The 22,762-nt window shown below is 39.8% G+C and overlaps 1 protein-coding gene across 2 annotated transcripts in view; it reads left to right on the top strand.

Annotated features, from left to right (window-relative positions):
• The window catches only part of MACROD2 (mono-ADP ribosylhydrolase 2), a 1,175,381-nt gene that overhangs the window by 1,131,910 nt on the left and 20,709 nt on the right, over window positions 1–22,762 (top strand). The gene's annotated exons all lie outside the window — the stretch shown is intronic.

Below are 22,762 nucleotides of genomic sequence, written 5' to 3'. Positions count from 1 at the left end.
TCCTTCCTTCCTTCCTTCCTTCCTTCCTTCCTTCCTTCCTTCCTTCCTTCCTTCCTTCCTTCCTTCCTTCTCCTTCCTTCCTTCCTTCCTTTCCTTCCTTCCTTCCTTCCTTCCTTCCTTCCTTCCTTCCTTCTTCCTTCCTTCCTTCCCTTCCTTCCTTCCCCTCCTTTTCTTCCTTCCTTCCTTCCTTCCTTCCTTCCTTCCCTTCCTTCCTTCCTTCCTTCCTTCCTTCCTTCCTTCCTTCCTTCCTTCCCTTCCTTCCTTCCTTCCCTTCCTCCTTCCTTCCTTCCTTCCTTCCTTCCTTCCTTTCCTTCCTTCCTTCCTTCCTTCCTTCCTTCCTTCCTTCCTTCCTTCCTTCCTTCCTTTCCTTCCTTCCTTCCCTTCCTTCCTTCCTTCCTTCCTCTTCCTTCCTTCCTTCCTTCCTTCCTTCCTTCCTTCCTTCCTTCCTTCCTTCCTTTCCTTCCTTCCTTCCTTCCCTTCCTTCCTTCCTTCCCTTCCTTCCTTCCCTTCCTTCCTTCCTTCTCCTCCTTCCTTCCTTCCTTCCTTCCCTTCCTTCCTTCCTTCCTTCCCTTCCTTCCTTCCTTCCTTCCTTCCTTCCTTTCCTTCCTTCCTTCCTTTCCTTCCTTTCCTTCCTTCCTTCCCTTCCTTCCTTCCTTCCCTTCCTTCCTTCCTTTCCTTCCTTCCTTCCTTTCCTTCCTTCCTTCCTTCCTTCCTTCCTTTCCTTCCTTCCTTCCTTCCTTCCTTCCTTCTTCCTTCCTTTCTTCCTTCCTTCCTTCCTTCATTCCTTCCTTCCTTTCAATCCTTCCTTCCTTCCTTCCTTCCTTCCTTCCTTCCTTTCCTTCCTTCCTTCCTTCCTTTCCTTCCTTCCTTCCTTCCTTCCCTTCCTTCCTTCCTTCCTTCCTTCCTTCCTTCCTTCCCTTCCTTCCTTCCTTCCTTTCCTTCCTTTCCTTCCTTCCTTCCCTTCCTTCCTTCCTTCCCTTCCTTTCCTTCCTTCCTTCCTTTCCTTCCTTCCTTCCTTCCTTCCTTCCTTTCCTTCCTTCCTTCCTTCCTTCCTTCCTTCCTTTCCTTCCTTCCTTCCCTTCCTTCCTTCCTTCCTTCCTTCCTTCCTTCCTTTCCTTCCTTCCTTCCTTCCTTCCTTCCTTCCTTCCTTCCTTCCTTTCCTTCCTTCCTTCCTTCCTTCCTTCCTTCCTTCCTTCCTTTCCTTCCTTCCTTCCTTCCTTCCCTTCCTTCCTTCCTTCCTTCCTTCCTTCCTTCCTTCCCTTCCTTCCTTCCTTCCTTCCTTCCTTCCTTCCTTCCTTTCCTTCCTTCCTTCCTTTCCTTCCTTCCTTCCTTCTTTCCTTCCTTCCTTCCTTCCTTTCCTTCCTTCCTTCCTTCCTTCCTTCCTTCCTTCCTTCCTTCCTTCCTTCCTTCCTCTTTGTTTTAATACTGTTAATAATATAAGTGCTCATCCTGAGCAGAAGGACCAGTGTAGAACAGGGAAATATGTGCAACATCAGATGTCAAATAAATTTTGGCTCCGGTAGTTTTTCCCCTCTCTAGATAGTATGAGAAAGCTATGGGTTGGGATAACAAACCAAACTTCTTCTTTCTTTCTTTTTCTTTTTTAACAGAAGTTTATAAGGATATGAATTCAAAGTCAAACATCACTCTTCTCTAAATTATGATCATGCTGAATATAACATTTTCACTTCTTTCAGTCCTTATTTAGCCTAAGGATATTGAAAAGCCTATTGAAATGGCTTTTAGAAAGAATACTTTACCCATTTAATGAGATGAAAGGAGTTCAGTTTATGCCAGTTATCGAAGTTATTCATACAATCACATTTTAAAAGCCTGTCACTTTGATCAATCAGGCTGAACACTTCTAGTAACTTATGCTGAAAATCGTAATGGAGAGGGATAAAAAAGGGCTTGTTTGAACATTACTAGTTATGATATACCTCAGGGGAAATAGTCCCAGGCTTGCTTTGAATAGCATGTGGGAACATTGAGACAGAGTCCAGAAGTTGACAGTGAGTGACAGGAATCCCCAGAATATGGACTGACGACTTCTTTATATTTCCCTTTTGGGACCCAGTTATCAATCAACAAGGCTAGAACTCAATTATAGGCCTGGGTGTTGTCATCCACCCCAATATTTCAGTTCTTGCTACTAAGAACATTCCTTATAGCTGTGAGTTTTACATACAAGATGAGACAAAGAGCAGGATGGTAAGACACCTTAGTAAGTGGAAACGATGAGCACAATTCTCATTCCAAAGGTAAACTTGTAAAAGAAATGCAAATACTTAAGTTGTTGTCTCACCTATGGCCTTGGACTCGAGCAATCATCAGTGCTGGGTCTCTAGGAAATCTTTCCAGAGTTTGCAGTGCACAACCTATGATTCGAGGCCTAATCAGCTGCTCTTAAACCTCCTGTAAAAGCCAGGAGAGATTTGGTAATGAGCATTGCTAGTCCCAAGGTCTGCATCTGAACACTGCCAGACAATGGGGCTGAGGAAGCTACAAGCTGTTCCACCAAATGCAAGAACCAATTACATGACATGCCTGCTGCTGCTGTTAAGTTGAAAGTACACTTTATAATTATGAAAGGGCGAGAGGCAAAAGGATATGGCGTGTGTTTTCTGACCTCCTTGAGAGAAACTGTATCCGAGAAGTTTTACAGTGTCGGGCTGGCTGTTCTTTTAATTTGTCCCAGAGAACCCAATGAGGTGAGGGTTTTTTCAGAAGAAGCCTTAGGATCCTTATCTTTCATGAGGGTATTCGGCCTCACATATATTACAGGATGGTACATTGATATATGCATTTTTTTATAACTTGGAATACATTTCTGCTCAGCCCAAAGATGCTTTTTCACGAGGCAACTGGACTTCCTTGTTTTTCTTTGAAGATGTTACGCTTCTGATCCAAGAAGCTTTGCCAGTTCTGACTTGGATGGTGGGGAATGGAAAGATTTATATTCCTTGCAGACACCTGGTCCTTTGGATTCTTTTAGAGCAGACATGTCAAACTCATGCTGTCATGTGACATCATGCAACATATCGGGACAGTTTTGCCATTGCTGGCAATGGGATGGGCGCGGCTTCCAGATAATGCATCCGGCCCACGGGCCGGCAGTTTGACACCCCTTTTTTAGAGAGTTGTGGAGGCCACCTGGAGGTTTATCTGTGTCGTCAGGGTCACCTGAGTAGTGCAAATGGGTGTGCAGCCTTCTTGGAACTGCTGAAAGGACTGTTGTAGACTGGAGATGGATGATGTCGTATCCCTCCCCCTCTGTTGGGAGAGGGCTGTTCAATTTTGACATAGATGGTCTCTGACCCCTCTTTCAAACCAGTGGTTTTCTCTCTCCAAAATGTGAGTTTGTCTTTAAATGCAGATGGACTGCTGAATCTTGTCCTGCTAGATTTGTTCTCCTATGTTGTGCCCTGTGTTTATGAAGTGGTTGTTTTGTTTCCCCAGTATACAGATCTAACCACATTGCTTAGTTTGTGTTTGGGTGTTTTATCCTTTGGGTGAACAAGCTTGTGCCTTAATGTGTCCTTGGGTTTGAACTATGCACATACGTTGTGTTGGCTGAAGATCCTCCTGAGCTTTTCCAATAATCTTGCAACGGATGGAATTACTATGTTGCTTCATTTATTGTTGTTTTCTTTTTCAAGGTTGGTGTGTGTTTATGCTGGAGTGTATTTCATTGTAGGTACCCCCTGTTAATATATAATATGATTTATAGATTTTAAAATGAATAGATAATTGCTCCCCATCAAATACTTATCAACTTTTTAACAAGAAGTTTGAAGGAAGTCTGCTGCAATAAAAATGTGACTAAGAAAAAAGCCATTTATTAATAGTAATTTCCTCTTAATATTCTCCACATATTTGACAATTAAAAACAAGTACATTTGTTTTGCATTATGAACAATAATTTCATACCAGGGAAAATGGTTAAACAGGAATGGCAGATTTCTGCCTCTAGGGTTGAGTATTATGGACTTTCTTAAAGTTTTTTTTTCAGAATACAGGTGGTCCTTGACTTACGTCTACAATTGAGCCCAAAATTTATGTTGCTAAGTGAAAAATTGTTGTGAAACATTTACGTTTTGCCCCATTTTACAAATTTTCTTGCCACATTTGTTAAGTGAATCATTGCAATTGTTAAGTTAGTAATATGGTTGTTACAGTGAGAGGAAAAAGTATTTGATCCTCTGCTGATTTTGTATGTTTGCTCACTGACAAAGAAATGTTCAGTCTATCATTTTAATGGTAGGTTTATTTTAACAGAGACAGAGACAGAATAACAGCAAAAATATCCAGAAAAACCCATTTCAAAAAAAGTTATGAATTGATTTGCATTTTAATGAGTGAAATAAGTATTTGACTCCTTCGCAAAACGTGACTTAATACTTGGTGGCAAAATCCTTGTTGGCAATCACAGAGGTCAGATGTTTCTTGTAGTTGGCCACCAGGTTTGCACACATCTCAGGAGGGATTTTGTCCCATTCCTCTTTGCAGATCCTCTCCAAGTCATTAAAGTTTTGAGGCTGATGTTTGGCAGCTCGAACCTTCAGCTCCCTCCACAGATTTCCTACGGGATTAAGGTCTGGAAACTGGCTAGGCCACTCCAGAACCTTAATGTGCTTCTTCTTGAGGCACTCCTTTGTTGGCTTGGCCATGTGTTTTGGGTCGTTGCCATGCTGGAATACCTATCCATGACCCATTTTCAATGCCCTGGTTGAGGGAAGGAGGTTCTCACCCAAGATTTGACTGTACATCGTCCCTTTGATGCAGTGAAATTGGATTGTCCTGTCTCCTTAGCAGAAAAACACCCCCAAAGCATAATGTTTCCACCTCCATGTTTGACGGTGGGGACGGTGTTCTTGGGGTCATAGGCAGCATTTCTCCTCCTCCAACATGGCACATTTGAATTGATGCCAAAGAGCTCGATTTTGGTCTCATCTGATCACAACACTTTCACCCAGTTCTCCTCTGAATCATTCAGATGTTCATTGGCAAACTTCAGATGAGCCTGTACATGTGCTTTCTTGAGCAGGGGGACCTTGTGGGTGCTGAAGGATTTCAGTCCTTCATGGCATAGTGTGTCACCAATTGTTTTCTTGGTGATTATGGTCCCAGCTGCCTTGAGATTATTAACAAGATCGTCCCATGTATTTCTGGGCTGATTCCTCACCATTTTCATGATCATTGAAACTCCATGAAGTGAGAACTTGTATGGAGCTTCAGACTGAGGGAAATTGACAGTTATTTTGTGTTTCTTCCATTTGCAAATAATCGCACCAACTGTTGTCACCTTCTCACCAAGCTACTTGGTAATAGTCTTGTGGCCCAATCCAGCCTTGTATAGGTCATAAATCTTGTCCCTGGCATCCTTGGACAGTTTTTTGGTCTTGGCCATGGTGGAGAGTTTGGAATCTGATTGATTGATTGACTGCTTCTGTGGACAGGTGTCTTTTATACAGATAATAAGCTGAGATTAGGAGCACTCTCTTTAAATACTTATTTCACTCATTAAAATGCAAATTAATTGGAATTTTTTGTTTTGGTTATTCTGTCTCTCACTGTTAAAATAAACCTACCATTAAAATTATAGACTGATCATTCTTTGTCAGTGGGCAAACGTACAAAATCAGCAGGGGATCAAATACTTTTTTCCCTCACTATAAGTGAATCTGGCTTTCCCATCGACTTTGCTTGTCAGAAGGTTGCAAAAGGTGATCACATGACCCTGGGACACTGTGACCATCATAAATATGAACCAGAGTGTTGTGACCCCGGCCCCGGAGGGTGCTTTATCTTCGCATGCTGACTCGGAGGATGATATGGAGGAGGAGGAAGCTGACATGAGCAATGTGCCAAAGGGGCCGACTCCCCTGGTGAGTCAGCAAGAACTGACTGTGGCTGATGTGCCTATGGACCCCAGCCAAACAGAGGAGGAAACAGAACAGCAAGCAGAGGCCGGTAGCAGCGAGGAGCCCCTATTGGATGCAAGAGAAAGACGTAGGATACGTCGGCAACAACAACAGCAACCATTGCAATGCCCCAAGAGGCGTGGCCGGGAGACATAGGCCACACCCTACAGAGTATAAAAGGGGTGTGGCTGTGCAAGAAAGGCGTGGTGAACAATTTGTTGGCATTTTGAGATTTGTAACGTGTCTGCCTACATCTGGGCTTTGAAGCTGCTGGCCATCTGCCCAGGACCTTGGAACATCGCCCGGTAATTACAAAAGTGCTGTCTATTATAAACCTTGGGAGAGAGTTGTCTGTTAGAAGACCAGCTTTCATTTGTCCAGCCTACGTTTGGCTTCTGCTGGACTTTTGAGCCTCTTTACGGCTACTCATTGGGAGGGGACAGAACACAGTGGTCAAACATTCAAATATAAATCACGTGACCATGGGGATGCTACAAAGTGTGTGAAAAATGGACATAAAGCACTTTTTCCAGTGCCGTTGTAACTTTGAACTGTCATTAAATGAACTATTGTAAGTTGAGGACTACCTGTACTTATTTCCTTATATCTCAGAACAAGGCCATTCAACAAAAGAACAGTGATACTCTCTGTGACTATATTTCACTATTTTTCAGATATAATCGCCTATCTAAGGTCCCAGTATGTTGGTATGCTAATAATAATAGCCATGATATTCATATACAAAAATAAGGCAGGGTTTTTTTTTCAAATTATATTTTTTGTGTACGAACAAGTATGCTAAATCACTGCTTTGTGGTTCAACAAGCCAATGGCTTAACCCCTGGATTGTTTTGACATTGTATACACAGTGAGATCTCTGCTTTGGATTATTTTTTTCCTCCTATTGAACTAGGATCCTAAGTCTGGCTATGATTCTGGCTTCTTAGAGTAGGACAAGATAGAGGGCCAAGGTTGCTATAGAATGCTCAACAAATATAAGAAGCTGCCTCATTTTTCCCACTGCTCCCATTGAAAGGAAGACTCAACTGAGTACCTTCAAGCAGCACGTTCCAGCTGTGTATGAAGTGCAGTCAGCACTCTGACAGGTACACTTTCAGAGCCTTGGTGGAGCAGTGGGCTAATGCCTCCTTAAGGAACACCAGCTGCTTGCAATTATTGCAGGTTCACATCCCACCAGGCTCAAGGTTGACTCAGCCTTCCATCCTTCCGAGGTAGGTAAAATGAGGACCCAGATTGTTGGGGGCAATAAGCTGACTTTGTAATAATGCCGCTTGGGGGGGGCGAAAGCCCTAATAATAAGCAGGCATATACATAGAATGAAGGCTATTGCTAAGCACATTGATTTGTGCTTTAAATTGTAAGCCACCTTGAGTCTTCGGAGAAGGGCGGGATATAAATGGGATTTTTAATATATATATATATATATATATATAGCAACTACTGGCAACTTTTCTTTATCTTACTTTCTCATATTACCCATAAATCTGCATTATTATACAGTTGTTTTTACATTAAATTTGACGGTACATTTCAATCAATTAATTCAGCATAGAGCTGGAAGGGACCTTGGAGATCTTCTAGTCCAACCCCCTGCTCAAGCAGAGACCGTATACCACTTCAGGCAAGTGACTTTCCAGTCTCTTCTTAAAAACCTCCACAGCAAGCTGTTCCATTGGTTAATTGTGCTCACTCTTAGGAAATTTCCCCTTAATTCCAGGTTCTTTCTCTCCATGATTAGTTTCCATCCATTGCTTCTTCTCCTGCCCTCTGGTGCTTTGGAAAATAAGTTGACCCCCTCTTCTTTGTGGTAGCCCCTCAAATACTGGAATACTGCTGTCATGTCTGCCCTAGTCCTTTTTTCCCCTGTACACTAGCCTTACCCAATTCCTGCAACCATTCTTCATATGTTTTTAGTTTTCAGACCTTTAATCATCTTCGTTGCTCTTCTTTGCACTTTTTCCAAAGTTTGATCTTCAACTTGCTGCAGAGTTTGTCTCCCAGTTGATATCAGGGTAGTTGAAGTCTCCCATTACTACTGTGGTATGTTTCCTACATACATGTGTCAGCTGTTTAGCAAAAAGGTTCATCTATTTCTTCTGCTTGGTTGGGTGGCCTGCACATAAAAACCTGCCTTAAAATTGGTAGATCTCCCTTGTTCATTTCATCTGTCTTCAGCAGCTCCTTGCTTTCTCCCTGTCTTTTTTTATAAATAGCTGTCCCTCTCCATGCTCACTCTGTATTTAGTCAGACCTGCAGGTAACTTCTACCATCAGGCTCCCAGCCAGTGACAGGAAGTGCTGTTATGTGCCCTACTGCTGCCGCTGTTGCTGCCAAGTGCCACTTTGCAACCCCCTTTGGCTCAGGGTGAGAAACGTGTTGTCATTTTTATTTATTTATTTATTTATTTATTTATTTATTTATTTATTTAATTCCATTTATATCCCGCCCTTCTCCGAAGACTCAGGGCGGCTTACAAGCTTAGCAGTAGCCTTCGTTCTATGTATATGCCTGCTTATTAGGGCTTTCACACACACACACCCCAAGCGGCATTATTACAAAGTCAGCTTAATTGCCCCCAACAATCTGGGTCCTCATTTTACCTACCTCGGAAGGATGGAAGGCTGAGTGAACCTTGAGCCTGGTGGGACTCGAACCTGCACTAATTGCAGGCAGCTGGTGTTACTTAAGGAGGCATTAGCCCACTGCTCCACCAAGGCTCTTTTTGACAGACTCTGATCACTGCTGACCCTTGTGAGGAGCTAACTGCCCATCTACACTTCTAGTGCATGCTGTAGGAACCAGGCCAATTCAAAATAGACTTCAGAAAGGGAAACCCTCAAGCATTGCTTTGCAGGAAAATTCGGCTTCAGTGGTGAATTCTTGAATATGTTTACAAAATAACATGTTGGAAAGGAAAAGATGGATTAAATATTTACTACCAGCGAGCCACAGACACAGTTTATTAAACACTCAGTGGGCTGCATTATACCACCAGGCAGCCAAGAATTTGATTGGTCTGATTAAAGTAATGCTTCCTTGCCTGGATGTGCAGAGTTGCGGCAACAGAAAACAAAAGCTTGAAAAATGCTGATAAATTGGAAATTCTGAGTGCATTAAACATTATAGGACTTAAATGAGCTGCCATGGAGCTCACTGTTGCAATAGGACAAGCAGGGTCAGACAATTACAGTTGTTCTTGGACTGGGATGCTGATTTTTCAAAGAAAAAGGCTTTGAAACAATGTGGTCCGTTAATCATTAAGGCTCGGTCTGGAGAAACAATCAGAGCTGTGATATTAAGCTGCAGAAATATTTACACATAAATGCACATGCCTCTTCACTTCCTCAGATCAGACATTTAAAGTTGTCACTTTATTGTGGCCAGAAAAGGAAATAAAGCTTTGGTCATGTGTTGTTGTTGTTAACTGCGAAGTCGTGTCCAACCCATCGCGACCTTATGGACAACATTCCTCCAGGCCTTCCTGTCCTCTACCATCTTCTGGAGTCCATTTAAGCTCACGCCTACTGCTTCAGTGACTCCATCCAGCCACCTCATTCTCTGTCGTCCCCTTCTTCTATTGCCCTCGATCTTTCCCAGCATTAGGCTCTTCTCCAGTGAATCCTTCCTTCTCATTAGGTGGCCAAAGTATTTGAGTTTTAGCTTCAGGATCTGGCCTTCTAAAGAGCAGTCAGGGTTGATCTCCTCTAGGACTGACCGGTTTGATCGCCTTGCAGTCCAAGGAACTCGCAGGAGTCTTCTCCAGCACCATAGTTCAAAGGCTTCAATTCTTTGGTGCTCAGCCTTTCTTATGGTCCAACTTTCACTGCCATACATTGCAACTGGAAAGACCATAGCCTTGACTATACGCACTTTTGTTGACAGGGTGATGTCTCTGCTTTTTAGTGTGCTGTCTAGATTTGCAAATCTGCAGAGTTTGGGGTTTCATGTGGCTGCTGAATATCTATGGAGATTCAGTCATCCAGGTCATGGTTGCCCCAAAGGTGCTTTTTCAGAAGGGAACTGGACTTTCTTTGTTTTTCCTTGAAGACGTTTCGCTTCTCATCCAAGAAGCTTCTTCAGTTCTCTGTGAACTGAACTGAAGAAGCTTCTTGGATGAGAAGTGAAACGTCTTCAAGGAAAAATAAAGAAAGTCCAGTTGCCTTTTAAAAATGCACCATTGGGATATGTGGCTGCTGGTTTTCTCCTTTTTTTAAAAAAAAATGGTTCTATTTTTCATGTTTTCTTGTCTTGTACTTCATGTTGTTAATTCACATGTTGCCTGTAGGATTTTCAAAAGTTGATCAATACATATGGAAACAGGGTTTTTACAAACTCCAGATAATAAATCTCTGCTTATTGTGTGCAGTAGGGCAGGATTTCTCCTTCTGGGAACAGATATTCCGTCTGTTCCCAGATATGATTAGCTATGGAGGGGTGATTGGGCATGTTTTCCTGGCTCTCTATAAGCCATACATTGATGAGAGAAGAGTCTGGCATACTATTTTGGTTAAGCCACTAACCCAGATAATGAATGAAATCCAACAATGTCAAGATCTTTGAACCCCATCAAAGACAGCAGCTATTGGTTCTGTCATTTACAAAAAAGAAAACAACACAACCCATCTAGAATCACAAAGACCAATTTCCCTACTGAATATAGACTACAAACTATTTAAGGCAATACTTGCAAAGAGAATGTATGGTCTTTAACTGAATTAAAACATCCTGATCAGACTGGATTTGTTCCAAAGAGATACATGAGAGATAACATTAGATACATCATGAACGTCATTAGCAACATAAATCAGAAAAATAAGAACATGGGTATGATTTTTCTTGATGTAGAGAAAGCTTTTGATAATTTGGAAGGATTCTTCAAGTATAGGTTTCTGAACAATATGAATTGTGGGTCAATTTTTTTCACAAGGATACAAAGAACAAGAATAAGAAGCCATAATAATAGTATTTTATTTTCCAGCACAAAAAAATACTAGTATGAAATGGGCAAGACAGGGTTGTCCCTTTCTCATTCCTTTGTTTTATTGGCATAAGAGGCGTAATTGGCAAAACAAGATACATCAAGAAGAAAAATTCATGAATTAAATTAGCAAATAAAGAACATAAACTGAAACTGTATGGTGACAATTTTTGAACTTACACTTAGTAAAAGGACTTATTAGAATTGACAATGGAATATATACAAAGGTATGGTTTGCTGTCAAGATATTGTATTAAAATCTTAAAAGTTGATAGGAAATCTAACTGAAGAAGAAAAGTAATACTTGGGGGGAAATAACAGGGTTTAATTGTAGTGCTAAAATGTTAAATATCTGGGAAATTACTTGATACAAAATAATAAAGATTTAAAAATAATTATTCACAAGTCTGGATTGGCATACTAATCTATATAATCTCCCCAAGCCAACAGAGTCTAATAATTGTTGAGGATTTGGTGGCTCAGCCTTCTCATCATTATCATCCAACTATGTAATAAAATAACTGCTGTAATTATTAAATAGTTGATGTTATTTAAATGATTGATATGGGATGAGATCTCCAACGGCTTTGTCCTGAGCCTATGACAACCTCACAGTTCAAGCTGCTAGGAAGAGGCAATCCCTCTGCAGTGGAATGAAGGTGAATTCATGGGTTGCTGAAGAGGTAGGATTAGAGCTTCTAGATGAGTTGTACTGAGTAAGATCTGAGCACATGAAATGTTTATAGCTTGCATCTCTACGTGTGTTTATAAATTCATAGTATTAATATTTTTGTTTTGTTTTGGGCCTTTGAGTTGATTCCTGGCGACTGCCTGAATTGGCCCTACAGTTTTCTTGGCAAGGTATTTGGAAGTAGTTTGTCATTGCCAGCTACCTAAAGCTGAGAGAAGTCAGCTTTTCTGCCTAAAAACTCCCATTCTCCTAGTTTCTAGCCAGGTGTCTCAACCACTGTCCCAACTTGGCTCCATATCTTATTCTTTAACTTGGCTTATACAGAAGAGAAGAAGCTGAGAGAAAAGATGGTTTGTTTGGCTAGTCCTGAAACAGTATCAAATAAGTTATTTAGAGAGCATTAGAATGGAAATAAGGGCTTACATAAAGAAGAAAAGGTGATTTCTCCTTTAAATGAATTGCTGTAAGAAGAGAAAACTCTGAAAGAGATGTGAGAAATGGTCATTACCAATTTTGCTTTATTCAGGGGTGTAAATCACTGCTTTTTAAATATTAAAATGTTATATCTAGAAAGGATTGTGTGAGTTTGCACAGCAAGAGGCTTATAGTATACCTGTTAGTCACTGTGGGTTGAATTAGTCTTGTCTATAACAACAGTCTTAAAGATATCCTTGGTTATACATGCTTTTAATGGGAAGGTGTTTATGTAATGGTGCCTGAGGGTTATTTGTGATTATTTGAGTGTGGTTTCTCTCACTTTCAAATTGCCTTCTGTCTTTAATTTTTTTATATAAAATTCAAGCCACCTGAAAAATCAACTAGCTATGAAGCCATTTATAAGCCTATTCTCTTGAGCTGCAAACCTATTCCCAGCTGAATATACTCCAGAAAAAAAAATATTTTCCAATTCGCACTGCGCAACTATAATAAGGATTGGAAGTTGGATTCTGAGCCATTCTCTGTGTGCACCAACACTTTAGCTTTACAATTAATGGCCAGTGGCTGATCTATTTTGTTGGCTCTTATACATATAGGAAGAGTTTATTTAATTAAAAGAATGAATGCAGGGTCTAACATTTTGCAGTATGTTTCCAAGTCTATGGATGTTCGCTATGAGAAGATATTCCTCACTGAATTTTGCTGAGCTTCAGTGTCTACAGCATTGATTACTTGTTTTGCCCTTCTTTGTAACATATTAAGCTGAAACAGATAGTTAATTAAGGATTCTTCAATTGGCCCGCAGTCTTAATTCCTTAACCACTGGCTTATATTGTCCCATATTCAAGATTTTTAGTGAAATGGGTTATAGATTAAAGAAGATTTTTTTTTACATTACAACCAACTACGAGATTGAAGAAATCATTGTGAGAATGCCATCTAATCAGTCATCAATCATCTTAATCTTCCTAGAATGTAGCAGTTTAGAAGTGAATCATTCTATAACATAACAGTGATTCCCTTAATGTCTGGTTGTTATCTTGTTTTTTACTCAGAATGACAAAGAATCATAGCACTACTCATGCACCACAATTTAGGTGAATTAAAATGGCCGCCTTCAGTGGTTTGAAAATTTCCCCAAAAAATCAATGGTGGCAATTGCTGTACTCTATAGTCATGAAGATATCCAGAAAGATATGTGAAATAGAGAAAATACAGAAGATATATAAAGATAGAGAAATGTGTTTCTTCACACACACACTCAAGCAGGACTGGATATACAATGGCATGGCAAGTAACTGTACAGAATGCTCTATTGTGGTAAACACCTTCCCCAATAGGCTATTGCTGCGGGTTAACTGTAACTTCCAACGCCTTGCAAATTGATGTAGCAATGTAAATTATGTCTTTAATATTCAGTCCTTAAAACAAGAAAAACTCTCAAAGTCTGTAAAGTGGCATACAACTCTGCTCCTTTCAAAAAGTTCTTGCACAAAATGGAAGGAGGTGCTGCCTCAGTGGGGTTGCGCCCAGTGGTGGGATTCAGCCAGTTCACACCAGTTTGGCAGAACCAGTAGCTAATTTTTTGTTGCCCAGGCCTAGAATGGACTTTTGGAAGTGGCATCCACACAGAGAACCAGTTGTTCACATATTTGAATCCCACCACTGGTTGTGCCTTTTCTGGTTGCTGCCAAGCTCCAAAATTTGCTCTTTAGCAGTGTGTTTTTGAGCATTTCAGCTTCCAAGCCAAGCTCCAGGCAGTAATCTCATTACTCTTAAAATAAGTTGAAGTTTATTATTTATCTTATTTTATGAAGCTAACTGGGGCATGGGGTGTTTGTTCAATTATGTGATTCCCCATGCAGGTTTTGTAAGAATAAACAAATACAGTGTAAGATGAACAGCATTATGCCTGGTTCTAATTTTTATAGCCTGGAATACAAAGAATTCTGGACAAAATAGGGACCAGTGGGCCCTTACCTAGTTCTTCCTTTTACCAACAGACCAGTTTTTTTATCATCCTGCAGAATGATCCAACAGAAAACCTCAATATGCATACAGTATTTAGTTCCAAAAGTCAGTGTGCTATTTAAATATGACTGGATTAATTCATGAATGTCTCTGTTTTTTTTAAGAATTATGCCTTTCTCCAGAATCCAGAACTTTGTTGCTACTGAAACAGACAAGCTTAGGTTACCATAAGTTCAGTTCTCGTTCAGTTCCATATTCTTTTCTTTTTTACACTTCTTTGTTCAAAAGTCACTGGTTGATCAAGGTGAAATAATACCAATTGGAACTGTGGAATATGTTCTGTTTGGTATCTGTGTATACATATATACATACATATACAAACGATAAATACCATTCAGTGGCCCTATAAAATGTGTGTGTTGACCACGGAGACGTCCTCGGACAAGCACTGGCTCTTCGGCTTTGAAACGGAGATGAGCACTGGCCCCTAGAGTTGGAAATGACTAGCACACATGTGCGGGGGAACCTTTACCTTTACCTTTTAACCTTATCTATTAAAGGTAAAGGTAAAGGTTCCCCCACACATGCGTGCTAGTTGTTTCCAACTCTAGGGGCCGATGCTCATCTCTGTTTCAAAGCCAAAGAGCCAGCGCTTGTCCGAGGACGTCTCTGTGATCATGTGGCCAGCATGACTAGATGCCAAAAGCGCACGGAATGCTGTTACCTTCCCACCGTAGTGGTCCCTATTTTTCTACTTGCATTTTTACATGCTTTCGAACTGCTAGGTTGGCAGAAGCTGGGACAAGTAACAGGCACTCACTCTGCTACGCGGCACTCGGGATTCGACCCACCAAACTGCTGACCTTCAGATCGACAAGCTCAGCATCCTAACCCACTGAGCCACCGCGTCCCTTAACCTTATCTATTAGGGAATGCTAATAAGCATTTGCTAATTGATTCTAAGTCAAAGATAAATTGAATGGTTCCTGCAGCTCATACTAACTTAAATTAAGGCTAAAAGCTCTATTGTCATGCACTACAATTAAAACAAGTCTGATAGAACATATATTAGTACATATTTCTCACTATTGCATGCCAGTGAGGGCACCATAGAGTTTAATAATACTGCTGTCACTATCACATTCTTGAATAACTGTCCCACCAAAATTTTTCAAACTGAATGAGATTAGTGTTCTATATTCTGGTTGGATGATCTTTATGGAGAAGTATAGAAGGAATGCAGTTTTTTTACATATTATTTTTACATATACTCTTAATGGCTTTTTTATATCACTTAGTAAGGTATTCTCCCAAGTCAAGTCCCTGAATTAAATATTGGAGTTCTGCAGCTCCCTCCACTGTCTAAGAAACAGATTCCATAAAATAGCATTGGGGGATTTTGACTATCAAAATCTTGATGTTGTTATTCTACTTCTAATACTGGGAGATTTGAAATTAGGAATCAAAATTTTGTTAATGATTTTCAGATCTAATTCTCTATATCATCTGAATCAGGAGAAGCAATAATATAATCCAATACAGTACTTGTGTACCGTAGTAGATTGGCTGCAGGGCAATAAACTTAAAGGGAATCCCAGTTGGATGGAAACTCTATAGGTCAGAAGTTTCTAACCCTGAGAACAAGAAGAATTACTTTCTATACATCCTTTGTAGAACTGCCTTGCTGCAGAGGTAACCTCTGTAATAGTAAAAGGTAAAGGTAAAGGTTCCCCCGCACATGGGTGCTAGTCGTTTCCGACTCTAGGGGCCGGTGCTCATCTCCGTTTCAAAGCCAAAGAGCCAGCACTTGTCCGAGGACGTCTCCGTGGTCATGTGGCCAGCATGACTAGACGCCAAAGGCGCACGGAATGCTGTTACCTTCCCACCGTAGCGGTCCCTATTTTTCTACTTGCATTTTTACGTGCTTTTGAACTGCTAGGTTGGCAGAAGCTGGGACGAGTAACAGGCGCTCACTCTGTTATGCGGCACTTGGGATTTGACCCGCCAAACTGCCGACCTTCTGATCGACAAGCTCAGCGTCCTAACCCACTGAGCCACCGCGTCCCTTCCTGTAATAGTAATGCCTACTATAAATTTGCATAGAGATGGAGCACTTGGAACTTGGAAGATCAGATTACCACAATGGGTTGTACAAGAAGTTGTCCTTACAGATGGTCTGGAAGCTGTAAATAAGCACTGCATCTTTCTGAGTGGGGTGCCGCACTATATGTGTAGTGAGATTTGCACTAACTGCTAGTCTGCTATTGAGCCAAATTCACAATGTTTTATTGCCCTCAGCAGCTGAAGACAGCTTAGTTTAAAGAATGAATTCAATTATATCAGCCTTCCAGGTATCTACAGTATTCAGGAAAAATCCTGTTCTCTTTGCAATTGGTGTTTGGGGTGACACAGAAGCATTAACATTTAGCCTTCTCTGCAGTGGGATCTATGCTGTGGCTCAGTCTCCATTCTGCACTTCAGTGTTGCATTTTAGGCATCTTTTAAATGATCCATCCTTTTATGCAGACCTTCCCAAACCATTAACTCCTGAGTGTTTCTTTAAATGTTGGAATGGTTTCATGGTTAGCATTGAGAATTCTTTGAGAGTTCTAGAATGGGTTTTGCACGCCACCTTGTAGGGCAGCTTACAGTTCAGAACGACATGCACAGGGAAAAATAAAAAGTACTAAAATACTTTTAATAAAGGAAAAAAAGGAGGAGAAATGTATGCACCTGTAGGTGTCAGAATAAGTGCGATCACTGTGGTATTACAGAGAACTTCTGTCTCGGCATCACCATCACAGTGCTATTGAAAAGGCAGCAGGAAACGACCCATGCGAAAGATTGCCATTAATATTAGCAAATATCCACCAGTGATGTGATAAAAATATATCCTTCAGTTTGGTCCAGTGAAAATTGCAGTGCTATAGAAATTATTCTCAGCAAGAAGACAAGTTGAGGTAACTAAGGCATGATGAAACCTTTGTCATTTATTTTCTGTAGGTGACAAATTTGGCTTGTCATTTAAGGAATATCTGCCCTTTTCTTTTAGAGTAGTGCCTAATTAGGAGAAACAAATTTAAGATGCAGATTGGTATATGACTGGTTAGGGAAGAAGTGCTACTGGTAATTAATAAATGCAGGTCAGTCACGTAAAGGGGAAAGATGTGCCCTTTCTTCTCCTCTCAGTAGGCAGTACATTCTTCTGGTAAGTGTTGTTTTAAATAGCTTTGAGTTTCAATAGCCTAGTAAAGTTAGATTTTTCTCTGTAGCTAAGGAAGAGAATTTTGTGCTGAGAAGAGAATGGTTAAGAGATTTGAACTTATATCTGTCATTCTTTGTGTCATGCAACAGAGCTACAGATCCCAACAGCATTTATTCCATAAGCACGACACACATAATGGCTGCATCAGTCATAAGACCATGCCAAATCTTTTCTTTGCTGTCATGCCCCATCTTTCAGAAAAGAGTGCATCAGTTTTATGCTGCTAAGATGACAGTACATTTTAGCAGACAGAACCATTCATTTCTTTCTTCACTCATTCTAGGTTCTCCAATGTTATTTCTCTCAAAAAGAAATGGGGAAGGCAGTTTACAAGTTTGCAATCTCTTTCTTAACACACTACAAAATTGGGGAACCAAGGGTAGAAGAAATAAAAATCCATTCTCCATTAGGGCCAGTTTATTATCTCCAAAAATTTAAGCAAATTTACCCTGAACCTATGACCAGCTGCAAGGGTATATCACTCCCACAATTAAGATAAACTTTGAGAGCCCTTGGAGGACTAGAAAAGAACAAATCCCCATCTTCAAAAACTGGAAGAAGGATGATCTAGTAAATTACATACCTATTGATATTTATACAGAGAAAGATCCTCAAATTGATTATTAAGCAGCATGTATGTGAGCATTTGAATGGGCATACCACAATTAATAGGAGCCAGTGCTGCTTTGCCACAAACAAATTGTGTCAGACTAACCTTGTCTCCTTTTTTGATATAGTACTTAACTTAGTAACTTTGAAGAAAATATTATATATAGTATACTTGGACTTCAGCAAAGTCTTTTCTGGAGTGTCTCATAGTATTCTCCTTCATAACATGATAAAATATTGGCCAGGTGATCCTACTTTTGTATGAATTCACATGTGGCTGAATGATTGCAACCAAAGACTTCTCATTAATAAGCCCACTAAAAACTTGGAGGGAAGTGGGCCATTAGTAGGCTTGCTGCATCTCAACATCTTTATCTTTGTCTTGGATGAAGGAATTGAAAAGACAGTTTTGCAATGGCACATAATTGGGAGAGGTGGTTGGTAGTATCTCAGATGAAAGAGAAAAAAATCAGTAATATCTAAAGTATCTTATGCCTCTATCCTATAGGCTCTGCTAAGCCGCTACAATAGCCTATTCTCTTCAGTAGTCTTATAAATCTTCTTGGAAGGTTGTCTATAACTTTAGAATAGTTTGAGCCAAGATAGCACCAGGTCTTCTCAGGACTCTGCATGAGATCTTGTCCACGTGTGTCCTCCTGCTCAAATTTTCTAGAATCAACCCCAGATCCTCTTCTGGCATCAAATCATAATCAATTTGAGAATATGCTGATGCACCTGAGACTTCTTTTAGACTGCTATTTCTTAAATGCTGGAGGTTGATTTATTTCAGACTATAGCAAAGTGTGGGGGGAAAGGGTGAGGCGATTGCCTACTTCAGCCTCAGAGGCTCTTTCAGTAAAAAAAAACATTTTTCAATCTGGTTTACATTTATCCGTGGGACTTAAAATAGTCAGGAAAAGAATGCGTACACTTGTATTTTGTTTCTTTTTTCTTCATTTGTTTTTACTTGCTGAAACTTTGCAGCAATCTCCTATGTGCTTTCAAAGAGAGTAAACATAATAAAAATAATAATCCCAAATAATTAAGTTATACAGTACTGTAAAATGATAATGAAAAGTGTTCATTTTCAATCAGATTCAGCTTCTGATTTCTACACAGCACAAATTCAGTAAGCTTTTCTCCAATAGAGATAGAAACAAGAAGAAATAGTGCAGTTCCAGCTTTTATGTTATATGATTCAATACAATTTAGAGAAAGCCGGAAATAAATTAGATATTTTCTTACAGACAATAGATATTAACTCTCAGATGTCTGAAACCAAATTCTGCTACAAAATCTACTCCATATCAGTTTTGTTAAAAGATAAGTTACTGAGTATTTTCAGGTTCTATTTTTGTCATTTTGTGTGTGAATGGGATATATTTACATATATTTCTTTAAAAAAAATAGCTAAGGCTATAAGCAATTCTTTTCATGGAGCATTTAAAAATCTATACAGAAACAGCATCACTGAAGTTTTAAAAAATACATTACATAGTTGGTCTTAGCTATTGATTTTCTAGAAATATCATACAACCATGATGATTTATGATAATCAAGCCTGTCAGTAACGCAATTGGAAATGGTAATTGAAAGTGGTATCTTGCAAAGTACATCCTAGTATTTCTCATCTCTGGCTGTGGAGCTCTTGAAATGTGCATCTTGTTTGTGTTCCAAGCAATAGAAATCAAGATTGAAAGGCAGAGAGTGAGGCACAGGGGAGAGAGAGAGAGAGAGAAACCTTTTGAATAAAATGCTTGGAAAGGCATTTCTTGTTTTGATCAGATTCTCCTGTTTATGTGAAATGGACTCATTTCTTGGTGGCACACAGTTTTATTACACAGCAGGAAAGAAGTGCTTGGGGATAATACCTGTTTCACATGCATGTCAGTATAATGAATGCTGCTATTGTTCTTCCTTCCATAACCACCCACATGGTAAGGCAGTATGAACAAAATGAGGATTTATATAAATAGAGTTTTCGTTTTATGGAAAACCTGCTGATCCAACGGATTGAGCATTCTTTGCCTGCCACCCACTGCAGCATTATAATGCAAGATTTAACTTTGAATTTGCTTTTAACTTTCCCATGTGGAATTCCCCAAGCCTTGCACTAGTTATTAGAGTGGTATTTTGCCCTTCTCTGTGTAACCACGACTATTCTGAGTTGCCTTGCTGTACAGTAGCTGTAAAGTACCAGAGCAGGCAAACATTGCTTTTCCTTTCCTTTTGTAATATTGCTGTGAGAGAGGTCATGATATATGATTCCCAGAGCACTATCATGCCAGGGTCCATGGCGCTTTATTCCCCCAATGACTTCTAACAATGTTAGAAGAAATGTCCCAGTAAAAGTTACCACTTCTAACCTTCATGATAACTTAATGGTAGCGGTAGGGGTGAAGATGGGACCGGAGAAATCCCATGATTTGATTCACACATCATGCAAAACTAATAATGTGATTTGTCTGTGGCTTAGCATGATGTAAAAATGGAACTGAATGAATAAGCTATGATTAGTTTTATGTAATTATCCACATATTGAAAAGATGGGGGAGGGGATGTTTCATTCCGTATGAATAAGAGTACAGAATTAACTTGTGGATTCCTGACTGATGCCTTGCTTATTTATACTCCATCCAGTCCTGAACTAATTTGCAGAGGATAAGGCAACTGCAGCTCAGGGAAAGCAAAAATAAGAAGTTGGACAAACAAGCCATAATTACTTTGCTCTTATGAAAAGCACTGACATTGCATCTGGCTTGTTCCAGGGTTGAAATGCAAATGAATATTGGTGAGAGGATCCAACATGTACATCAAGAATTTCATGGCTATCCAAGACTGTCTTGAAAGTATCATAGCCTTTGAAGCTGCTGTTTGCCACATCAGATGAAGCCTACCCTGCTATAATAAACCTTTATTTGAAAGCTTTTGCTTGTTAAACTATTTATTACTTGAGCACATAAAACAAGAAATGCTGGGCAGAGAGAAACTGAAGCATTATTCCTCAGATTGCTGCCAGATACTCTCTGCCTGATCCCTTTGTTGTGAACAAACAAAGCACTGGAATACAATCATCCTAACAAATTTGCTTTTGAATTTCATGTGAGCTTTTGTTCTGCCTGACATCTCATACCTGGATATCAAAATGTCTTGATGCTGCTGGATGTTCTCAAAAAGGGAGAGCACCGTCTCTCACATCATGCCATTTTCATTGGCTCCCAGGAAACTTTCAGAAAAAGCAGCAATAAGATCTGTCAGGCATGGTTATCATGAAGTTATTTATTGTTAATATTATTATATTTATTTATTATTAAATTTATTGGCCACACATCTTACCACAGGGTAACTCTGACTTATTTAGTCTATTTAGGATGCATTCCAAGAATCTACATAGGAAATATCTGGAAAAATCTCTGTAATAAACAACTGAAATCTGTCTTTTTTCCCTCTTCTTTAACAAGATTACAGTTAGATTAAAACAAATCTAAACATACCTGCCCAAACTTTTAAAAATATATAAAAAGAGGTACGGCCTTCAATTCCAGTGAGAGCTTTTAACTGCTTCTCATCTAACTATCCCAGTAGTTTTTATTAAAACACATAGACAATAAAAATTCATTGGATGACTTTAAATGAACCCAGTGGCTTTTGGCTTGACAAACCCTTTGGAAAAAAATGCTAATGTTTGAAGAATTGATGTTTTATCCTCCAAGTGTGAACAACAGTGATGAAGAAAACATTTTGGAAGGTTTAGGCCTACTGCCGTTTCACAAGTGCCAGGGGAAAACTTTTTCTGCCCTATGGATTTCTCCAGAGAAGACTTGAAATTTTAATTATTCATACTAAGTTGTCATTTCAGGATCTCCCTACAAAAAGAAAGCCTAATAATAGTGACATTTGTATGTAATCTAACAATGAGGGAGGGAAAGAAAAAGGTGATGAGAACAAGGAAGTCCAGGGATCTATAAAAAAATGAAAGAACCCTGAATGGTTTTAAAATAAATTCAAATTTAATCCCAAACATATCAAACATTTGTGGCCATATATTTTGCTAATTAAATTGCCTTATTTTTTCTTGGTGATAAATGAATGGCATGGAAATTAGAGTCTAGAACACGGGGACTGCTAGTTTAAAATCCCCTTTGAGCTCTGAAGCCCATCAAGACATTTTCATGGAGTTCTCATAAAATTTGACTGGATGAACAAGAAAGTCTCATCTACTCCTCTGAGCTCCTTGGAAAAATGGATCTTTGTGCGGGCCCCTTTTTAATGGCTGGTTTATTTAAGAATGGGCATTCTCAGTTTCACTTCCTCTTGCCTTTCCTGCCTGTTTCCTCATGATTATCCTTTGCTTGATGCAAGGAACTGGGGCTCTTTCAATACTTTCACAGCCCTGCCTGTGGGAAAAGAATGTATTATTTGTGTTTAAAGACGGATGTTTTGAAATGTTCAATCACTGCAACCGCTTCCCTCTTCCTAAATTCCGATGATTGCTTAGCAACCAATTGCTTCACTTCTCTAGCTCAGCCACTGGGTAAGCTTGGCATGCTTTACATGTGTCATAAAATGGGGAAGAGCCATCATGGAAATTAGCTAGCAATTGGCCTCTTAAAAATCTGAAATCATAAAATTCGTAAAGAGGCAGGGTATGAAGCCAAAAGCAGGAAGGGAGCTTTGGCTACATGGTTCATTTTGGAGCTTTGTTAAGAGTTTCAATCAAAGTTCCCCGGCAACCTGAGGCACAGCAAATAACAAAATGCTGAGTGCTTGCCAACGAGCACCTTTTCTTACATTTAAATTCTAGGTTGCGTGCGGCAGCTAAGGTTGCAGACTTTTTAGGAACAGGTACTATTTAAAATGTTCCA

The sequence above is a fragment of the Vipera berus genome (assembly GCF_964194415.1).
Source record: "Vipera berus genome assembly, chromosome: 1".
NCBI lineage: Eukaryota > Metazoa > Chordata > Lepidosauria > Squamata > Viperidae > Vipera > Vipera berus.
Note: the sequence above shows the minus strand (reverse complement) of the source record. Positions and strands in the feature narration are given on the sequence as shown.